Raw genomic sequence first — 21,653 nt, 5'->3', positions numbered from 1 at the left:
GTGCTTCTTGCTTGATTCTTCGTCATACTTGAATAACTTCCACATCTGTTTGAAAATATTTCAAATATTTTGAAACAATGGAAGATATAATACATATATAATACATCATTGTGTTGGTTGTATAAACGATTTTTAGTAGGCAGACAAACTATATGTGTTTGCTGACTAATATTTCTACCTTAAAATATTATTGTTAGTCTCATTTTACATATTACATGGCCTGGGGTAGCGTATCTATGTCCGATCCGCGGACTCGCTTCCCTGTTCGGTCCACGGACTGGCCTCTCATTGGCTGCACTCTCTGCGGACTGGCCTCTGAATGGGCAGAGAAATGTGCAGACTTTTTGGTGGTCCGCGGACACTGCGACGTGGTCGCTGATTGGATGGTGAGAAAACGTGAAATGCGTCAGTTTTCCTGAAACGCCCGCCATCTTGGATATGCAGACTTTTTTGGGGTCCGTGGACAGCGTGGCAAAAACATTTTTTTTAAAAAGCAGCATTGCACTTGTCAAACTTAACAAACTATCTCTGGAGATGTGGGGGGAGATGAGGATTGGATTGGATATGGTCATAAGAAGCCAAAAATGTATTGTTTCACCCCCCGAAAGTCTGCAAACACTCCAGATGTCCTGGGGCAGTCCTGTGGTGTTTGCGGACACTTCGGATGTCCCAGGACATCTGTACCGATTTCTGCATTACAGGGTTGGGGAAAAGCAGTTTTTGGATAGCTTATAACTTTTGCGTCACTCAATGAAACTGCATGTAATTTTGCAATTTTATTCTAGAACTAATCCTGAATGGTTTTGGGATTCTGTCAAGAGGGGGCAAAATTAGAGAGGGGGGTCGCATAATATTGTAAAGGCATATACATGTGTGTCATTTGACTAATCTGCACAATATTTGGCAAAACGATTTTGGATATAGATATAAATGGTTTTCTAAAGTTTGGTGGGATTTTCTCAAGAGGGGGCGAAATTAGAGATGGGGGCTCAGCATTTTTTATGGCTTATAACTTTGTTGCTATTTGATGAATGTGGACAAAAGTTTTGAGAAAGATTATAGACCCAACCTTCAATGTTTGTAGAAAGACTGAATGGATTTTGTGGCGGCTAAGTTATATGACTATTGTATGTACATACATTTTGACACTTTTCAAAAAATAAAACATGGGCGGATTTCAGCGCAAACTCGTGAGGAGCATTGGCAAGGACATTAAAGCATGGTTTTGCAAATGTGCCTGTGTTTTTTTTTGACAAGTGTAATAATGTAGGTACAAAAAATAGTCATATACCTTTGGTGACTGAGGTATAGCTTGTGGCCATGGGCAGCCTGGGTCATAGCATAAGGTTTTGACATGGACAATCTGGCTACTGGCCATGACCGCTAGGGACAAAAAATGGTGTTAAAGTGGATATGTCTACCTGGGACCAGCTATATGGTAAAGTTATTTGAAGGTAGGATAGGTTTGAAAGAGAAAAAAAGTTCTTGTGGTAATATGTTCATAGGGTTTTGCAGGCTGCCATGGCAATGGAAGAGGGGCTGTGTACAGAGCCCTGCCTTCTCTTTCTATGTTGGCTGTCTTGGAAAAGAATTTTCCTTCCTACAGCGGGACACTGCAAAATCTATGTTTTAGCACCCTGGGTTCCCGCTTTGGGAACCAGGGGTGCTAATGGCTTTTATCCCCCATTTCAGGGGCTGCAATGGACGATAATGGTCCGTAGCCCTTAGTATTTATTTATTTATTTATTTATTTATTTATTTATTTATTTATGTATTTATTTATTTATTTATTTATTTATAACACACCAATGCTCGGTGACATCAGGCTGTGTGGTTACAGTTTTTGTTGAGGAAGATGAGGTGGAGGAAGACAGCCTACTACTTGCTGAGAAAGGAATAACCTTTCTGAGAGCATTGCGGTCATTGGATTTGGTGTGTAGGAGTACTGTCCAGGTAGTCTGTGACTTAGTGCATTTCACTTTGGTAGCGTTAGCCTTTGTACACTCTGAATAGTAGCAAAGAACTGGCACACCATCAATGATATTTGTGATGTCATCTTTGATGTCCTGTGTGTTAGTCTTAGCAGTGCACAGTGGTGGAGTGAGTTATGGTTGCTTAGCTTACCATAACTGGCGAATTTCAGGTTCTTTTTTTATTTTACTTGTAACCATAATGTCCTTTTAACAATTATTTTTTACTCAATTTCATAGGTTTTTATTATTGCAACTTAACCATACCGCCCCTTTAACATAGTTTTTTTCATTGAATATATATATAAAGAATGGACTTTCTGGATGTGGTGTATTTTTTGTTTTTTCTTTTTGTTCAACAACTTCTTTTGTATTTATTTCTTCTGCAGGATAATTGTCCTCAGCCACTGCATGTCGTTTTCTGTTTTAGTGTGGTAGATAGATATACTGCTTGTCACTTCAAATATTGGAATTAGAAATATACAAACGGTACATGAGAACAGATTATCGAATATTTATATTAACTTTCTGATTCATTGTTCATTGTCTATATCGTGGGTAGCTGCCAATAGAATGTCAAGTACATCAGGTGATGTTGAATTATTGAACCTATTACATAATGTATTTTTATGAGTGATGTTTATATGTGCCAATAAAACTGTAGATTGAGGTCTACTTTTAGGGGATTGTGCTATTTTTAGGATACATTTATTCTTGGATTAGATATTTCAAACATGTAGCCAATTTTTGAAAGACAAGATTTTTATTGTTCAGAACACTTAGAAATTGGCAGATGGTAAAACTGGAACATGTGGAGTTGACACACTGTCAAAGTTCAGAGTTCATTAACTATTGTTGGCACTACTGGTGGAATCACCTACTCGGCGTGCTGCCAATTTCCATACATATAATACATGAGACCCAAGCATTTTCATTTTGTGGTGCTCATGCAATTTCCAATATGCATCATCCACATCATCCCAGGAAATTTGCACCAGTTAATTTATCATATTTGTTGTTCCCAAGCTTTAAAACGGAACATTAGAAGGGCCATGTCTTAGTGTTTTCTTCCACAATGTACACTGGACATCCAGTGCCTCCATTTTAAAGCACTATTTGTTCATCTTAAATATCTTCAACTGTCTACACACATTTTTAATCTTATGAATATCTTCCTGCTGTTGATGGATTGGGGACCCAGATGGTATTATCATCTCTGCTGCTAATCTCATGAATAGACATGTTGACAAAGGCACAGCGACCATTTCTTGACTTGAAAAAAAAAACAAACAAAAATAATCACCCTTTGCATAGCAGCTATTCAAATCAATTTATAAACAAATAATGCAGCATTAAGTGGTAGTTTGAGACATAATCCTCCTGTATTACATAGCAACCATTGAAAGAGTGAACAGACTTTCTATCCCATTCTATGGCAGAAATCGTTCTCAGTTTCAAAATTCTGGTCTGTCTTCTGAGCAAATAAAGACACTAACTACTCCAGTCTAATGGAACACAATCCTAATTCAATAAACCCACAGCCTGGGGGCATTCCTGCATCAGATAGTGCCCCTGGGTCTTTAGTAAAGCCCTCCTGTTAGTCAGACCTGTAACTATGGGCATGCCAACTGTTCACCTTAACTCCATGCAACAACCAGTGTGCCCAGTAAACTACTATTAAGAACTGACAGTATGTATGTATGTATCAAGTAGCAGTACAGTTTCAAGAACATTACAAAAAAATCAGTGTATTTCCTATTTTAAAACTATTTGTGACAGAGCATCGGAAGGATCACGTCTTTTCTTGCATAATGTGCCATACCATCCAGACGATGTTACATACTACTATAGGACATAGTTCACAGCATCAATCCCTCGTAGAGAATTAGTTAAAATTTTCCCAAGGCATAGACAAGATCACAAACATTGCCTAAACATATTCTGTGTTCTCAAAGTATGCCCATGACCTCATCCCGTATTAAAAAGCAACCATTGAAAGGGTAAACAGACCTTGTATCCCATTGATTTCTTTACACATTCTTCATTTTTAATGAAAATTAAAATGATTACAATAAAATATACCGATGTCGTGAATCTACAAATACGAATCTATTAGAAGGTTATACAGTAGTTTTAATTAAAGCAAGCTCTAAATAACATATCAAATGCACTCTCATGGCATAGATCAAACATAACTCTAATTTACACATTAGCAGCTGGTAAAGCAACAACATATGAAGTTGACAGAGCTGCCAAAATCGAAAGTTCATTAGGTGATTGTGATGTAGCACTTGTACAAAGTACCTCCTGTTCCTATTTTCTACAAAGGTGTTGTTTGACTTGGACTTGGAAGAAGTGTCAACTGTCAGCCATTGTTTTCTCATCAGTTGCCTTCTTTCTCAGTGGCAATGGATTCAGAAACCAAAAGATAATGGGCCTCATTACAACTCAGGCGTTAAGGGTTAACGCCATTGTTAACCATTAACGCCTGATTCCGATTTTAATGACTGCTTTTAGCAGCCGTTAAAATCCATGGCGCTAAACCGCCTTGGTGCTAATTACGCCACCGTAATTTACGGTGGCGTAATTAGCGCCTTCCCCACTCCCATTATGCCCTATAGGGCAAAAATGGGAATGGGGAAGGGTAAAATGGGAAATGGGGATTTACCGCCCCACTTACCTTGGAATGGGGCGGTAAATCCGCCATCCACCATGGTGTAAACGTAGTTTACACCATGGTAGTAAAGTTGGCGTACTTACCGCCTGGGTCGTAATGACCCCAAATGTGATTAACACTACTGCTACTCTCATGGTCAGACATGTTGGAATGTCCAACCAAGAAGGAATATGTAAAATAATACAAATAACATGAAAATGAGAATGCCACAAACAAATGAAGTCCTCTCTCTAAATCATTCTAGCATTTTGAATGAATCTTCAAGAGCATTGTTCCAGTTCTACAGGTGTTTTGACACTCTGGCTTTTGCTGGCAGCACCTTAAATGGGTGGAGGTTGATTCTATATAACCACCGCTCACAGCTACAATTAACAGGTAAAACCACACGTAAGCCAAAAAAGACTGCAGCCCTGTATCACCCATACCATTCAGAAGACATTAAATGCTAGTTTGAGACATATTCCTCCTGTATTAAATAGCAACCATCAAAAGGGTGAACAGACTTTATATACCATTCCATGGCAGAAATTCTTTCTCATTTACAAAATTGCAGGCTGTCTTCTAAGCAAATAAAGACAATATTACTACTCTAGTCTCAAGGAACACAATCCTAATAGCAATACAATAAACACACAGCCAGGGCGGCATTCCTGCATCAGATAATGCCCCACAGTCTTTATTAAAGCCTTACATTAGTGTAACTATGGTCACACTGAATATTCTAAGAACCTGTATGCCCAATAAACTGCCTTTGACAGTTAATAGTATTTTGTATCAATTAGCAGTACAGTAACAAGAATGTTTAAACTGTCCCACATCAAAACTTCCAATAAACCATCCCAAAACTTTACAAACGTTCATTTGTGTACTAAAATAGCATTTCTAAACACATACTGCACCTGCATTTATTCAGGCAATTAGCACCGAAAAATCTATTCCATTTCTTTTTTACATAATAGCAGTTTACAATTCTTATATTCTTAATTAATTATTGCAGGCCATGTAATATACATACATTACATGGCAGGTGGTAGTGACCCTACAGTTATGATTAAGTTGCTTAACTCATAGAAAGAACACTTTCTGGGTGGCCTGGACGAATCCTCACCAAACTTTGCAATAAAAATATATGGCCCCCTCCGAATGGTTATACAAAGTTTGGTGTGGTTTTGTCAAGGGGAGGAAGTTATAAGGGGCTCCCAACATTTTTGAATTCTTCAAAAATAATTGCTCAAACCTACAGCTAAAACCGCTGGATAGGTTTTCACTAAATGTGTGTCCGGAGTAGCGGCTTGGTCCCACAAGCGTGCTTTTGTAAATTTGGTGTAAATCTGTCCAGTAGTTTGTTTTTTAAAGTTGCCAAATATAGGTAAAACAAATGTTGTGATATCTGGGGAGGTTCATAGACTTACTTTCTGATTCAGAGTCCCTGGACACCTCTGGTCCGATGAGGGGCCGGCGTGATGTTTGTTTGCATATATCAAACGCGGCCGCTGATTAGTAAATTAAAAGCATGTGGTGCATCATATTTTTTTAACGGTCAACATATTGGCTCTACGGAGAGCCGCTGCTGTCCGCAGACAGTGCAGTGCAAAAAAAGTCTGTGAACAACATTTGGGTTTATTTGGTGGCCGAAAGAGGGCCTGGAAAGGAAGGGGGAGTGGAAGAAAGTTGACATGGAGTGGTTTTCATAGGTGAAGAAAGGGTTTGCAGGTGCAGTCAAGTCCGCGGACATAGTCACTGACCGCGGACAGCTCAGTGAGAAAAATGTTCTAGAAAACACATTTGGGGTTATTTGGTGGCTAAAAGAGGATCTGGAAAGGGTGGGGGAGTTGAATAAAGTTGTCATGGGCCTGTTTTTATAGGTGGAAAAAATGTGTGCAGGTGACGCTGTCTCGACGGTAAAACTTAGTGTTCACAAACATTATTTGGATTGCAGGGGGTTCTGGGTGGGTCTTGTTATTTGAAGGTGTATTGTACTTGATATATGATTTAATTATATTTTGATGGTTGTGACCAGTGGCCAGATTCTTGGTGGCCATGCCCCCAAGAATACGGCCACTGGCCAAACACACTATAGTCATATTTTTATTGTAATTATAGGTACAGAAAGGTGTGGGATCCCCTATACCAAGAACAAACATGGCTAAATAATCTGTTCTATGGGAAGGTGCCCACTCAGGAGGGTCTACAACCACATTTTAGCTCACTGTACGTTTTACGGGGGAGAAATATCCATTTGGCTATCATTCTTTATCCCAACCACAAGGACAGCCCGACACCGAAATGCTAGGCAATTCTTCTCTGCACAAGAGTGCCAACAGCAACCCCAGACACATGTTTCAGCCTAGTCGGACCTCATCTGTGAGGTGAAGTTTTGCCTCTATAAGGAGAGTGAGCAAGCGGTCCATTTCTGGATGAGGCCCAACAAGGCTGAAACACATGCCTGGGGTTTCTGTTGGTACTCTTGTTCAGAAGAGAATTGCCATAGCATTTTGTTGCTGGACTACCCATGTGGGTGGGAGAAGGACTGATATGCAAATGGTTATTTCCCTTCTGTGAAAGGAAAAGTAAGCTTAACTGTGGCTGCAGACTCTCATGTGTGCACCTTCCCAAAGAATAGGTCATTTGGCTATGTATGATCTCACAGAGGGGCACCTATGACTATTTTTGATTGTTTAAGGGACTTAGGTTTAGTAACCTAAGTTTCCTAGGGTCATCCAAACGTGGACCCCTTGCTCATTGTGCTCACAGAGGCACAGCTCTACCTCACTGGTGAGGCCCAATAAGGCTGAAACACGTGAATGGGGTCGCTGTTGGTATTCCTGTTTAGAAGAAAATTGCCATTGCATTTTGGTGATGGACTGCCCATGTGGGCGGGACACTGACTGAAGTGCAAATGGATATTTCCCTTCTTTGAAAGGTACAGTGAGCTTAAGTGTGGCTGCAGACTCTCGAGTGGGTACCTTCCCAAAGAACAGTTCATTTAGTCGTGTTTGTTCACGCAGAGGGGCATCTATGACAATTCTTTGATAGTTATTATAGATACTGTATGGGAGTATAAAGTATTTATAATATGGTGGAATGGTGGATTTGTAGTGAATATGGCATTTATAATCGTAGTACAATAGAGGATAGTGCTTATGGAATATGTATTTGCTTCTTAAAGAGGATAACACATTGAATAGTACTTTGTATGGTTAATTAGTTGATGTTATTATAGCTGGATTCTCTGGTTCTTTTTCTGTGGAAAAAAAACAGTATAATGTATTAAGCAAGATAGTTAAACACCTTTAATTGCGTACAATTTCACATGACATGCATTACTTACCGTAAAAGCATTTCTGATGATTGTATCTGCTTAGATTCACATGCTGTGCATATGGTCCGACATCCAGTGGTAACCGCAGAGTATTGCATCTTGTCTTTCGAGAATCGAAAGGGGACGTCGACTATCCCTACGTGACGTGTAGTGTATGCAGGATCCCTCACGTGTCGATCCCCTCCAATTGTATTTTTTCTGTCAAGAGGGAGCCTTATGACTATTGTGAGTGAGTACAGAAAAGAGAGAGAAAGTGGTAAGACGTCTATGTTCCTTACATCCGAGCGAGGAGGAAGGGTGGGCGCATGTGAATCTAAGCAGATACAATCCTCAGAAATGCTATTACGGTAAGTAATGCATGTTTCTGATGTTTGTTAATCTGCTTAGAATTACATGCTGTGCATAGACTAGCGAACAGTACCCAGAGTTGGAGGTGGGTTGTGAGAAGGAACAGTAGTGAAAAGCTGTCTTAGTACTGCCCATCACACCTGAGAATCAGACCTAGAATGTCTAGGCAATAGTGTTTTCTAAAGGTGTATACAGAACTCCAGGATGCCGCTTTGCAAATGGATTTGAGGGGAACATTTGCAATGAATGCTATGGACGCCCCAGTGCCTCGAGTGGAATGTGCTCTTGGCTTGAAGGGCAGCTCTCTCTTAGCAAGAGTGTAGCAGCGTGTAAACCATTTGACAATCCACCTAGAGATAGTGGATTTGGAGACTGTGTCTCCTTCTCTTCCTGCCGCCCCCGAAATGAAAAACTGATTAGTCTTTCTAGGTGGTCGAGTTCTTTCCATGTAGAACATGACAGCTCTGTGTACATCCAGTGTGTGCAGGGTTCTTTCTCCCAGGCTTGAAGGATTTTGAAAGAACGTTGGCAGTTCTATTGACTGGTTTACATGGTACTTTGAGATGAAATGCAAATCTAGGGTGAGTGCGCAGAACCACCTTGTCTTTGTGAACTGTTACGAAGGGATCTAGGATTGAGAGCGCTTGTAGTTCACTTACCCTCCTGATGGAGGTAATAGCTATTAAAAAAGCAGTCTTAAGGGTGAAGTCTTTAAGATTTGACTTGTAGATGGGCTCGAAAGGAGCCCCCTAAAGCCTAGTCAACACCACGTTTATGTCCCATCCGGGAGCCGGGTTAGAAATGGGAGGGTGAATTCTCTTCACTCCCTCCATGAAAGATTTAATAACTGGTATCTTCCACCGTGACACTTTCTGTTTTGATGTAGTGTAGGCTGAAAGTGCAGCTAAGTGCACCTTTATAGAGGCTGAAGACCAGGCCTGAGTCAAGTAAATGAGTTAGGCATAACACAATGTGTGTGGGAGAGCAGTTAACCAGGTTAATACTCTTTGAGTTGCACGAGATGACAAACTGTTTCCATTTACTGGAATAGCAGCATCTGGTGTTTGGCTTTCTTGCCACCCCGAGAATGTCCATACATCTCTAAGGGAGTTGCAGGTATCCAAACTCTATAACCTCTGGAGCCAGCCGCTAAATTCAATGTCTGTGGGCATGGGTGAAGCGTCTCCCCTCTGTCTTGCAAAAACATGTTGTAGGGGCAAGGCAGTTTGACTCGACGAGATAGGAACATCTCCATCAAATGAGTGAACCAAGGATTGGCGGGCCCACATAGGGGCCAACAGTATCATCGTGACCAGTTCCTGGTGCATCTTGTGCACAATCTTGTTGAGAAGGGGAGTCGGGGGAAAAGCATAGACAAATCTCCCTTACCATGTTATCCAGAGCCCGTTCCCCTTGAAGAAGTTCTGGGGGTACCTGGAAGTGTAATCTTGGCATTGAGCGTTTTCCAGAGTAGCAAACAGATCTAACTCTGGGAAGCCTGCAAAAAAATGTTGGAGACGATGGGCCTCATTATGAGTCCGGCGGTAACCACAGCGGTAAAACCGCCTGCTTACCGCCGGACTCGTATTGCCATTCCGCCTCCGTGACTCCCGGAATTACCAGGGCATGACAACCGCGGTGTCCTGGGAGTCACGAAGGCGGAATGGTGTTAATCCCCATTCCCATTTAGTCCCATAGGACTCAATAGGAATGGGGAAGTGGAAACACTGGCACCATCTCATGATGGTGCTGGTGTTTCCACCTCCGCCTGCAGGCGGGAGGTGTTCAACCCGCTAGGTCAGACCTGGCGGGAAGATCACCTTCCGCCTGCAGGGGTCGGGATCGGGCGGTCTGAAATTAACAGTGGCGGCGAGTTTACCGCCACTGTTAATTCCGGACCGCCCGACCCGCAATGATGCACGATGTCTTCATGTAATCGCCATTTGTACTCCCTGGGTAACGGAAAGTCTCCGCTGAGTAAGTCTGCCAGGAGATTGATTTCCCCTGGAACATGTTGTGACAGTAGGAACATGTTGCATTTGAGAGCCCACTTCCAAATGTTCTGGGACAGTTTGGACAGCCTGGCAAAATGAGTGCCCCCTTGTCTGTTCAGATAGAACATGGCCGTGGTGCTGTCTGTGAGGATGAGGATCTTCTTCCCCTGCAGTTGTGTCTGGAAAGCTTTTAGCCCCTCTGGTCCTTGTCCCATCTCCTTTTGTTTTCTTGTGTTGATGTTCTGGCACCCCAATGCATGTGGGCTTTCATGCATAAATAAAAAAATAAAATAAATATGTAAATACAGGTGTCCAGTTGGAGGGTGGTTCGGGATTTGTGTCCTCTGAATAATATTGTTGAGGTGGAATTTCCAGTAATACTAAATCCCTCTACCATTCTCTGTAACACCCCTACTGGGTCGACCTACTTTACTGTGATTGCTTTAAAAAATACATTTTTCTCTGTCCCCTGATTCCCAGTACCTTACTGCATTCACATATTGGGGCTTCTTTTTTCTCACATTCGGATTGCCAGGTGATGACAGCGATCCTGGTCCTGAAAGCATCACTAGGTGGCTTATTACAGATGATTCCTAGACCCAGTTATGCAATTGCAGGTTATGCATGAAAAATCTCTAGTGGCAGCGGATTTTGTGATACAATCATCTTCGACAATTACTATGGGTTGCCCGGTGACACTGTGTGGAGCATGTGTTTTTTGAAATTTTGGAGAAATTACAATTGACTTTAATGACCCAAAGTGATTCCAGATATAAAGTTATTCTATTAAATGCTTCCATACATACAGTAAAGTGTCACCTAGTCAATTCTGTGACATGTGTAGCCGAACCAGTGACACCTGGTCATATAGTCCATGACTGTGCAATTTATGAGGGAGAAGAGGAAGACAGGATAAATGTTAAGGAGTATTTCTTGGAGGGAGGAGAAGTACTTTTTGTATATGTTTCTTTGACAATTAATCAGGACACTGGTGAGAGGCATATTGCGGAGCCATTGTGGGCATTGTGGATGGGGAATACCAGGTCAGGATGAAGAAACGGTTGCCTTCACATTACTCTGTGCAAGAAGCGGATCTAGTGGCACTCATAGAGGTGCTAGAAATGAGTAAGGGGAAGGTGCTCAATATTTATTCTGACTCATCTGTAAGCTCCATGTTACATTCAGGCATGTCCAGATGGAGGAGAACAGGTTTTAGGATGTCTACAGTCTCACTACACTGCCTGTGCCTGTACTTATTGTTCCCCATAGTCATTTGATACTTGCCAGCCCGACACCTGAAGCGACATTTCTGCCCATTATGTCCCCTGTGCCCCTTGCGTTCCTTGGGTCATCGGAAACGGACACCCTAATGACTTTGCCTAAATGTGAAGAAGCAGAATAATTGAGACAGACTTAAAGATCAAACTATATATCTGCAGCATCTACAGAAGCTCTTAGAATTCCTGAGCATTACTGACTGTTCAGCAGAACTGAGATGGTCTTTTCTTCCCTTTTGGCCTCTGGTGTTCAAGCCATTGCAAATGCAAAGTGGCTTCAGGTCAGCCGCTATGAGCTTTTACTGTTTGTAAATTCTATGGAGTCAGCTTTCAGTGCAATTAAAGTAGAACTGCAGACCCTGTGGCTTGCAGACCTGCAACAGAGGTACACCCTCAAGCTCTTAACAGCTGTGGAAGGGTGTGTGCCAAAAACAAACACTAGGGAACACGTGCTGCACCTTCATGCGTCCTAAAAATGGGAGTCTGACACATACAATTGCTTCATTACATAACCTAAGGGGGTCTGACACAGATAATTGCTTCATTACATAACCTAAGGGGGGTTATGGAGAAGGAAGCAGGAATTACAAATGGCCCTTGGTTGGGCTCTTTTTTTCTCTTGGGTGCCATCTTGGATGAGCACAGCTGTAAACATTTTCATGCACATTTTTGTCTTTTTTCTACCTGGCAGATGCTCTTACGATGCTGTTCTGCTAAGATACCAACAGCAGCTGCCATGATGACTGTGACACCGTCCAGGTCTAGGATCATTGCCAATTCATATAACATGGGTACTTAGACTGAGTTAGAAACAAATCCAGGGCTGGTTGGGATTCCATGTGCTGTCCTATGTCCTCCACCAAATTGGGATGGTTGTATGGAACAATGGGTAGACTTCGGAAATTATGGGGGATGAAATGGGTTTGTTCAGCAGACGAGTATCCTCATAGTGGGACTAGTATGTGAGATGTTTGCAGGGTCTTGTTTCCCCAAGAATTTGGTTCAGGACAAGAGATTGGTTTATTAGCAAATATATTAACTAAAGAGGGAAATGTTGGGGTGGTCAATAATGGTTTCAATGGGAAAGAAGGATTAGCGTTGCGCATGCCATATTGGTGTCTGGGGTATGCGCAATGCTAGCGCAATGTTGCGATTTAGCATGTATCTAGTGGAGTTAATGAGAATGAAATGAATGTTACTATTAGTTTTACTTTGTATACAAGTGATACATTTCAGATTTGCCTGCGTAAAGTGACATAATGATACATATGCCTATACAATGTGAACACAATGTAGTCAAGTGGCATGCTACATAGTACCTAAAGATGGGAAGCAAGGAGCTTCATATGCACACGCGAGAAAGGAGATTTGCGGATGGCGAAGCCACTGCAATCGGGTGCAGTAGTCTTGAAAACACATGCCCAGACACATATACACAGGAGTTTTCAGGAAAATGTGTTTTGAGACAGTTGGGGAACAAAGGGTACATGGCGAAACACACACATACCCTGGATCTCTCATATTTGTGTAAGCCACAGAATCCTAGGTTGGCAACATTAACTCAGTGCTACCAGGAAGCTGGTTCATCAAGGACTAAGGATGGGGGAAGGTGGCTTACTACAGTCAGGCAGCTGCGATAACAACAAATGGTCAGTTGCAGCCAGGCACGGGTTTACGACTTGGAGCTTTTGTGAATAGGAAATGCAATCTTCCTGACAACATGGGAGTTTGTTATTCAGTGACTACTTGGTAGGTTTGACTTGCAGACAGGTCATAAACCCAGTGCAAGGGGTGCTTAAGGGGAGAGCTGGTCAATGGTTATCAGGGAAATTGCTAGGATGTGTCCAGAGGCCATGTGCGCTGAAATGGTAGTCATTATAGATTAGCGTGAAATGAGAGCTTTCAGAGATGCAAGCAAGTCTGGACTGATACGATGATGGCTTTCATCGTTTCAAAGGGAACTTGTTTGTTTCTCTCCCTCATATTATTGAATTGTCCTTGCAAAAGCCATGTGAATCACGACCAGGGCTAGAGGTCCCAGACCAGATGGAACTTGTAATAAATTAGGCTTGCTATGTGCGAATATGTAACCATGTGATGATGTCAAAACCACCTTCAGAAAGATCCCAAAAAGGGGTGTGCTGTATATATGAATTCATGCAAATGTGAGTTGAAAAGAGTTGATGATTAAGTGAATGTATCCAATGAGATAGCGGGAACTTTGAGGATCAGATTTCCTTGTGCTGGGCTTACAATCATGTTTTGGGGAAATTACTTTGTAATAGGATAGGATGGAGTGTGTTAAATGTTGCTAAATGTATACTATGTGTAACCTTTTATTGTAGTATAGAGAGAATCTGTTTAGTTTTGTCTCTAAAGAGTCGTCTAGACTCTCCCGTCTGTTTGTACAACAAACTTGCTTTTTGGACAAAGGTGCACTCCCTTCTTAAGAGATGGTCCTATTTTGGGTAAGGGGATCAGAGGTCCACCCCCATATTACCTACACATACCATCTTAAGAATACTTTAGTTGTATGATCCGTACTGCATTCATTGTTTCTCTTTATTTATTATTTCATTGCCGTATTCACAACAAAACTTCAGTACAAAGTTTATTTTTCAATAAGCACCTATTACGTAACATGGTGTAGTTTATTGGCAGAGCTACTAATCACCTTTGATACAGGTCTTCCATTTGCATTGTTACACAGTAGTAGTATAATATGTGTAGAATTAATGACGTCATTTGTCATCTTTGATGTCCTGTTGTTACTCTTACCAGTGCATGGCAGTAGCGCTAGTTATGGTTGCATAGCCAATCATATGTCTTGGGTTTTACTTTGCAACCATAACATCCATTTAACAAAAGGTGTTTAACTGAATTTAATGGGGTTTTATTTGTTGGATTTACTCATAACATCCCTTCACCAAATTTGATAGGTTTTTACCAGTGCAACTCTTTTCAGAGTTTTTTTATCAGTGCAACTTAATCATAACGTCCATTAGACAATGTGTTTTCTGTGAATTTCATAGGTTATTATTAGTGCAAATGCTTAATGATGTTATAGCACTGTACAGCACTGTATATGATTTATTAATATGTTCACTTTTAACATATTTGAGCAGACCTTAAATCTACTTAACAAACACAGTTTTTGCAAGGCATACTAATGTGTGTCAATTTCAGCAGTGCATGCTGGGGCTGCAAGTCATGGTTGAATTGCCTAGGGCATGAGGCTCAACCATGACATCACACCCACCAAACCGCCCCTATTTTCCATGGCACCTGGCCTGCTTCCTGGTCCAGTGTCCACTGTAGCCCCATGATGTGAGCAATGGCCAGTGCTTATGGCATGCAGCCATGGCCTGTCTCCACAATCCATGGGGCACGGGTTTCAGCCATGCCACTGGCCCCAATAAGCAAATAAGAGTAGTCAACCCCATTTAAACTCAGAGATGTTTTCCCTCCATTCAAGCCTATCCCAATTTTGAAAATGTTACAAAAGAACCTGGTCCCTGGTGGCCATTCCCACTTTAACCCAATTGCAGTTTCTAGACTTATTTTATATTCAAGCCTATCCTGATGTAAAAAATGTTTCCACATAGCCCTGATTGCCCATTGCCGTTCCCAGGTAGCCATGGACAGTAGGCAGATGCTGTGTCCATAGGCTATGTCTCAATCTCCGTAGTTATATCGGAAATGTATGTCCGGACGTTATGACACTTTTCAAAAAATAAAAGACAGACATATTTACAAAAGCATCATTTCAGGTCTGTGTTTTATTTGTTGTGAAGTGAAAAAATGTAGGTACAAACCATAGTGAACTAACTTAGCTCCCACTGGACAATATCCATTCAAACTTTGCACAAACATTCAAAGATGGGCCTAGAATCTATTTGCAGATTCATCAAACACTAAAGTTTTAATCCGTCTAGAAACCACACAAAACCTTTGTAGTTTTCTTCATGATCATTCCCCAGGTGTCTGTGCTGCAGGGGAAAACCCACATATAGTTGAGCCATAAAATTATAAAACCAGAAAACGGTCTAGTCCAAAATCAACTACACTTCCATCAGAAGATAAAGAGAGAAAGGTCTCTTCTCAAAAAATAACTTTAGCCCCAGCAAAGGATCCAGAGGCATTTAAATTCAGCAACACAACTAGAGTAAATTGCTATGTAAATGTAGCAATCAATCTTCTCTTCCAATTGCCATCAATTGTTCACAACATTTACTTAAATGACTCGGACCAGTTGTGTTTGCAAATGATAATCCTTCACAGAAATGTCACAAATAATCCTAAAAGCACTTATAGTTTCTCAGGTATTAGGCAAGAATTGGACTACTGTACAGGTATGGTAAACATTCTCCATAAACACACAGGAAGATCCACAATAATTCCTAATGTACTTATTGCAAGTACTGGAAACCAAAAAACATACCTATGAATGAAATCTTCCAGATTTCATACACGTGGAAACACAAATGCACTCGCTGCAACCATGTTCACAGGAGCACATCCCAAATGAACGATTTGTGTATGTATCCACACCAAATTCTGAATGCATTCCATTTCACCAGCTTCTGCAGAATGCATATCTTAGCATGTTATGCCCTTTTTGTAATTCAGACAATAATTTCAAATAAACTCACATTGCCAGTATGTGATAATAATGCTTCGAAAGTGCAATGCAGATGGTACCAAAAACAACTGTTATCTTATTAGGTTCTCACACGACCAAGTACCGCAAGAAAACCTTCACAACAGTGGGCATAATCTACCACACTGGTGCTACAACTGCTTAGGTCAAAAAAAGAAGTGGTTGGTTTGAATATAACAACACCTTCGTTACTCCAAACATAGGTTACCAGAAAATCTAACAACTGCCTACTTAAAATTCCTTCAACCCAAATTTGGTCACTAAACTGTACCACAATAAACAGTTAGAATACATCAACTAACTACATCTGTAATACTACAATATTACTTTTAAAAGCCAAGATAGTTAAACTATGCCAAATATGGCATCATAGTTCTTGTTACTGCAATACTTCTTGTAAAATCCAATATAATTACAATACACAAACATTACCATCAAATATAACAAATGCCTACTTAATATTCCTTCACCCCAAATGTACTCACTAAACTATAGTACAATAAACAGTTACAATACACCAAATAGTATCTAACTACATCTAAAATACTATGATAATACTTTTAAAAGCCAAGACAGTTAGAATACGCCAACGGGTATATAACTACATTAAAAACACTTCATTGTAATACACCTAAAATATGCCATCAAAGTTATTCTTACTGCAAATCCTCCTGTACAGTCCATGCTACCATACACAACTATTCTATAACATTAACAGTCTTCAAAAGTATGTAAATTAGTAGGTTGTTTTTAATCCACTATGGATTTTTTTCCCAATGACCCAAATATTATTTCATATCAATACAACAACCGTGTAGCACACACTAATGTTGTACCAAACATAGTACATAGAATGTTATGTTTATGAGGGTAAAAAAAGTAAATCTGTTTCTGATGCTTGTTAATCTTCTTAGAATCACATGCTGTGTATATGGTCCGTCATCCCATGGTAACTGAAGAGTATTGCATCTTGTCTTTCGAGAATCAAAAGTGGACATCGACATGGGCGTGCCTGTAACACTATACCTACGTGATGTGTAGTGTACCCAAGATCCCTCACGCATCGAGGTCCCTCAGATTGTTTTTTTCCACCCAGCATACTGATCGCCTTGATGCAGAGCTCGTCAAAGACTTTGCTTATTGTCCCATCGCCCTTTGGTCGAATAATTATATAAAAAACCCATATCACCCTATCTATTCCTTGTTTCGATGGCTGTTACAGACCTCTGCCAAAGACCTTCAAGAACTCGACGGACGGTGATCCAGTCGGCGCTGCCAACCACGTGGCGGGGCCTTCCGCCAGCCTATACAGTAGGGAGAGTTGGGTCGGGTGGACATTTCTATACAAATTGAGAATGCCTTTTCCTTTCCTTCCTCTTTCCCTTTTAGTCTTTGTCACTCTAACCATCCTCAGCTATGAAGAGGACTCCATTTAGGTTTTGCCCTAATTGTAGGAGCAAATTCCCTTGGAAATACAGGCACCGACGGTGAATCCAGTGCTTACCACTCGATCACAAAGAGGAAGGATGCGCGGCTTGTAAGCTCCTCTGTCCAAAAACATTAAAGGAGCATAGAGTCAAGCGGTGGGTGGCCTACGGTATGTCAAAGGCTGAATTTTCTCCTGCAGCCACAGCCACCGAATGTGACGACGGCGAGAGTGATGAGCATACCTCTGAACCGGAGGTTGTTGACCTTTCGATGAAATGCTTGTGTTCCGCATCGTCTGTCACCAGCCCCGATAGGCACAGTTTAGGCACTGCTATGGGGAAGTCACACCCCAGTGACATAGGCGAACATGTATACAGCACAAAGCACACAGTGCCAGGTCAGGTCAAAGAAGACTTCAGCGCCAACGGGTACACCGGAAACCCCGGCGGCACCTGCCGACCATCAGGTTCGGCAACCCTCCCTGAAGCCACAATTGCGCCTAGAGACCGGGCAATCGAAAACAAAGAGCGCTACCTCCAATATATCAGGTTCTCCGTAGATGGATCGCAATGCCTCGGTACTGCTGAAAAAGGCAGCCGTTGAGGTCAAGGCCCCAACACCGGTAAAAAAAAGACCCCTTCGCAGACTGAAGCTACGCACCTCCCCACCGCAGAGAACATTGCCGGCAGGATTGTTGCTGTCGATTCTCAGAAGCAGCAGGCCCGGGATGTGCCCAGGCCCACGGAAAGTCCCAGGGATCTGCAGAGGTCCAAGGATGGCGTAAGGGGGTACCGGAACCCACCCAGAAGTCGGGGGATAAGCACCGAGACGTCTCATCTCTGTCGGTGCCCCAGGAGGATTCTCTGAGGGCTAAGAAGGACTATGCTTGACGATGAGATGAAAATCTTGACGCTTTTCGATGGATAAACACGATCAAGACATTTTTCCACCTCTAGACCATTCTAGGTCCTCAGTTTGGAATAGAGAAAAATTTGAAAACTGCATGGAAAGGCTGGACAGGTTTGCTTCCCCTTCAGAACAACCCACACCAAGGAGGCCAAGGGATGAGAGCCCTATGGACCCCAAGGCTAAGTTTCCAAGACTTTTTGACCCCTCTTTAGAAGAGGATATTTACAATTACGATTTAACAGAGGATGACATTGATGCTGATACCCAGGATGTAAAATTCATCAACCCTGAGGACATGCATGAGCCCATAGAGGGCTGGGAAGAAAGCCCAGATGGAGGTGACCAACAACCATGGCAATCCCCGGATCATCAAGACCCTGATGTTCTGTCCCTCCACTCTCCCCAGTCCACTCCCACTAGGCAACAACCATCGCCAGTGCATGACCAATTGACATTTAACGTAATGTTACCTAAAGCAGCTGATCATTTTATGATTGCTATGGATGAGGCAGTCCCCGAGCTGACTTTGTGGAAGATATCCTTAAGGAAAAGCCACCGGCCACCCATGCCATCCCCCTCTGTAATTCAATTAAGAAACATCTGGCGCCATCCTTATCGACACCTGCTCTCACAAGTAGTGTCAACCCATGAATAGAAAATGTCTTTCACCTTCTCCATCAGACCCTCTTTATATCAGAGGTCATTCCACCCAAGATTCCCTGGTGGTGACTACTACACAAAAGCGGGTAGGGTTTCCTTTGTCAAATGGCGAGGCACCCCCTGATAAGGAAGGTAAACGACTTTACGGCCTGAGAAAAAGAATCACGGTTGTGGCCGCATTCTCAACACGCATTGCCAACAACAATAACTTGTTGGCCAGCTACGCCGACGCCCAGTGGGCTTCACTACAGGAAGGCATACAGGAAGTTCCTGAACCCCTATGTATGAAGCATGACACCTTAAAAACACTGGACCAGATTACACAGAGACCCTCTACAAGAAGAGGATCTGGATCCAAACGGCTTTTTCATTGCCAACTCTTCCCTCAGCAACAATATTCATCAGGAAACAATTGGAATTCTGCACAGGGAAATAGTGGATACATCACCCCGTATTCCCAAAGGGGTCAACGCCGTGGCAAAGGAAGTGGCTGGATCTCTACCCCTAGAGGCTCCCCGGCCTCAGGCTCTAAATGACCCAAAGATGCAGGTCCTCTCCCATGCCTCCCGGTCAGGGGACTGGGAGGAGATTACTACAGACCAGTGGGTGCTAAAGACTGTGGCCCACGGGTACTGTATAGAGTTCAATCGGTCCCCAACATTCTAACCTCCACGAGCAAGACAACTGACACCAAACCATCTTCGCATTCTTCTGACAGAAGTAGAAACACTACAGGAGAAAGGGGCCATAGAAATCGTACCTCTGGCACAGGTAAAATAGGGTATTTATTCAGTGTACTTCCTTGTACCCAAAAACGAGCTAACCATGCATCCTGTTCTAGATCTGCGCCCAGTGAACAAGTTTTTAAAGCCACAAAAGTTCCACATGGTCACACTGCAAGAAGTAATCCCACTGCTAACACAGGGGGATTGCATGGCAACACTGGACATGAAAGATGCATACTTTAATATTTCAATGTTGCCAGGGCACAGAAAATACCTAAGATTTATGATACAGGACAAGCAGTATCAGTTCAAAGTACTACCCTTCGGCATAGCATCTGTACCAAGGGTATTTACAAAAGTACTAGCAGTGGCAGCAGCGTATCTGAGCAGGCAATTTATCCCGGTCTCTCCTTACCTCGACAACTGGCTCATAACAGGTGACTCTTACGAAACATGCCTGTCAAATACCCAAAAGACGATAGTTCTTTTATTCAGTCTAGGATTCCCTATCAACGAGAAGAAATCTAGCCTAGACCCCAGTCAAGTCAAACAGTTCCTAGGGGCTCTAATTCGAACAAAGGACGGCCTCGTCTTTCCCTCCAACGAGAGGGTCCAAAACATGTTGTTTCATATCCCTCAGTTTGTTGCTAGTTGAGAGGTGACTGTACACAAGGCTATGCGACTGCTAGGAATTATGGCGTCATGTATCTATTTGGTTCCTCATGCGTGCCTGTGCATGAACCCAATGCAAGAGTGGCTCAACAGCCAGTTGTGTCAGGCCAGCGGACAGTGGAATGATCTCACCAGCCCTCGTTCTCTCACTGCAGTGGTGGTCGAGGGAGAACCTCTTGAAAGGGAAATCCTTTACCACCCCCACAGTGGAAGCCACTCTAACCACAGACTCGTCTCTTACAGGATGGGGAGCTCACCTGCTTCAACAAACAGTGCACAGAGCTTGGTCGTCAGACATAGCAACCAATCACATAAACCTGTTGGTAATGTTGGCAGTGTCCAAGTCTAGGATCACTGCCATTTCATATAACATGGGTACTCAGACTGAGTTAGAAACAAATCCAGGGCTGGTTGGGATTCCATGTGCTGTCCTATGTCCTCCACCAAATTGGGATAGTTGTATAGAACAATGGGTAGACTTTGGAAATTATGGGGGATGAGATGGGTTTGTTCAGCAGACGAGTATCCTCATAGTGGGACTAGTATGTGAGATGTTTGCAGGGTCTTGTTTCCCCAAGAATTTGGTTCAGGACAAGAGATTGGTTTATTAGTAAATATATTAACTAAAGAGGGAAATGTTGGGGTGGTCAATAATGGTTTCAATGGGAAAGAAGGATTAGCGTTGCGCATGAGATATTGGTGTCTGGGGTATGCGCTTCTTGCACAGAGTAATGTGAAGGCAACCGTTTCTACATCCTGACCTGGTATTCCCCATCCACAATGCCCACAATGGCTCCGCAATATGCCTCTCACCAGTGTCCTGATTAATTGTCAAAGAAACATATACAAAAAGTACTTCTCCTCCCTCCAAGAAATACTCCTTAACATTTATCCTGTCTTCCTCTTCTCCCTCATAAATTGCACAGTCATGGACTATATTACCAGGTGTCACTGGTTTGGCTACAAATGTCACAGAATTGACTAGGTGACACCTTACTGTATGTATGGAAG

The sequence above is a fragment of the Ambystoma mexicanum genome, chromosome 12 (assembly GCF_040938575.1).
Source record: "Ambystoma mexicanum isolate Mex_15411 chromosome 12, UKY_AmexF1_1, whole genome shotgun sequence".
Classification (NCBI taxonomy): Eukaryota; Metazoa; Chordata; class Amphibia; order Caudata; family Ambystomatidae; genus Ambystoma; species Ambystoma mexicanum.
The sequence above is the reverse complement of the archived record's forward strand: the minus strand, read 5'-3'. Positions refer to the sequence as shown.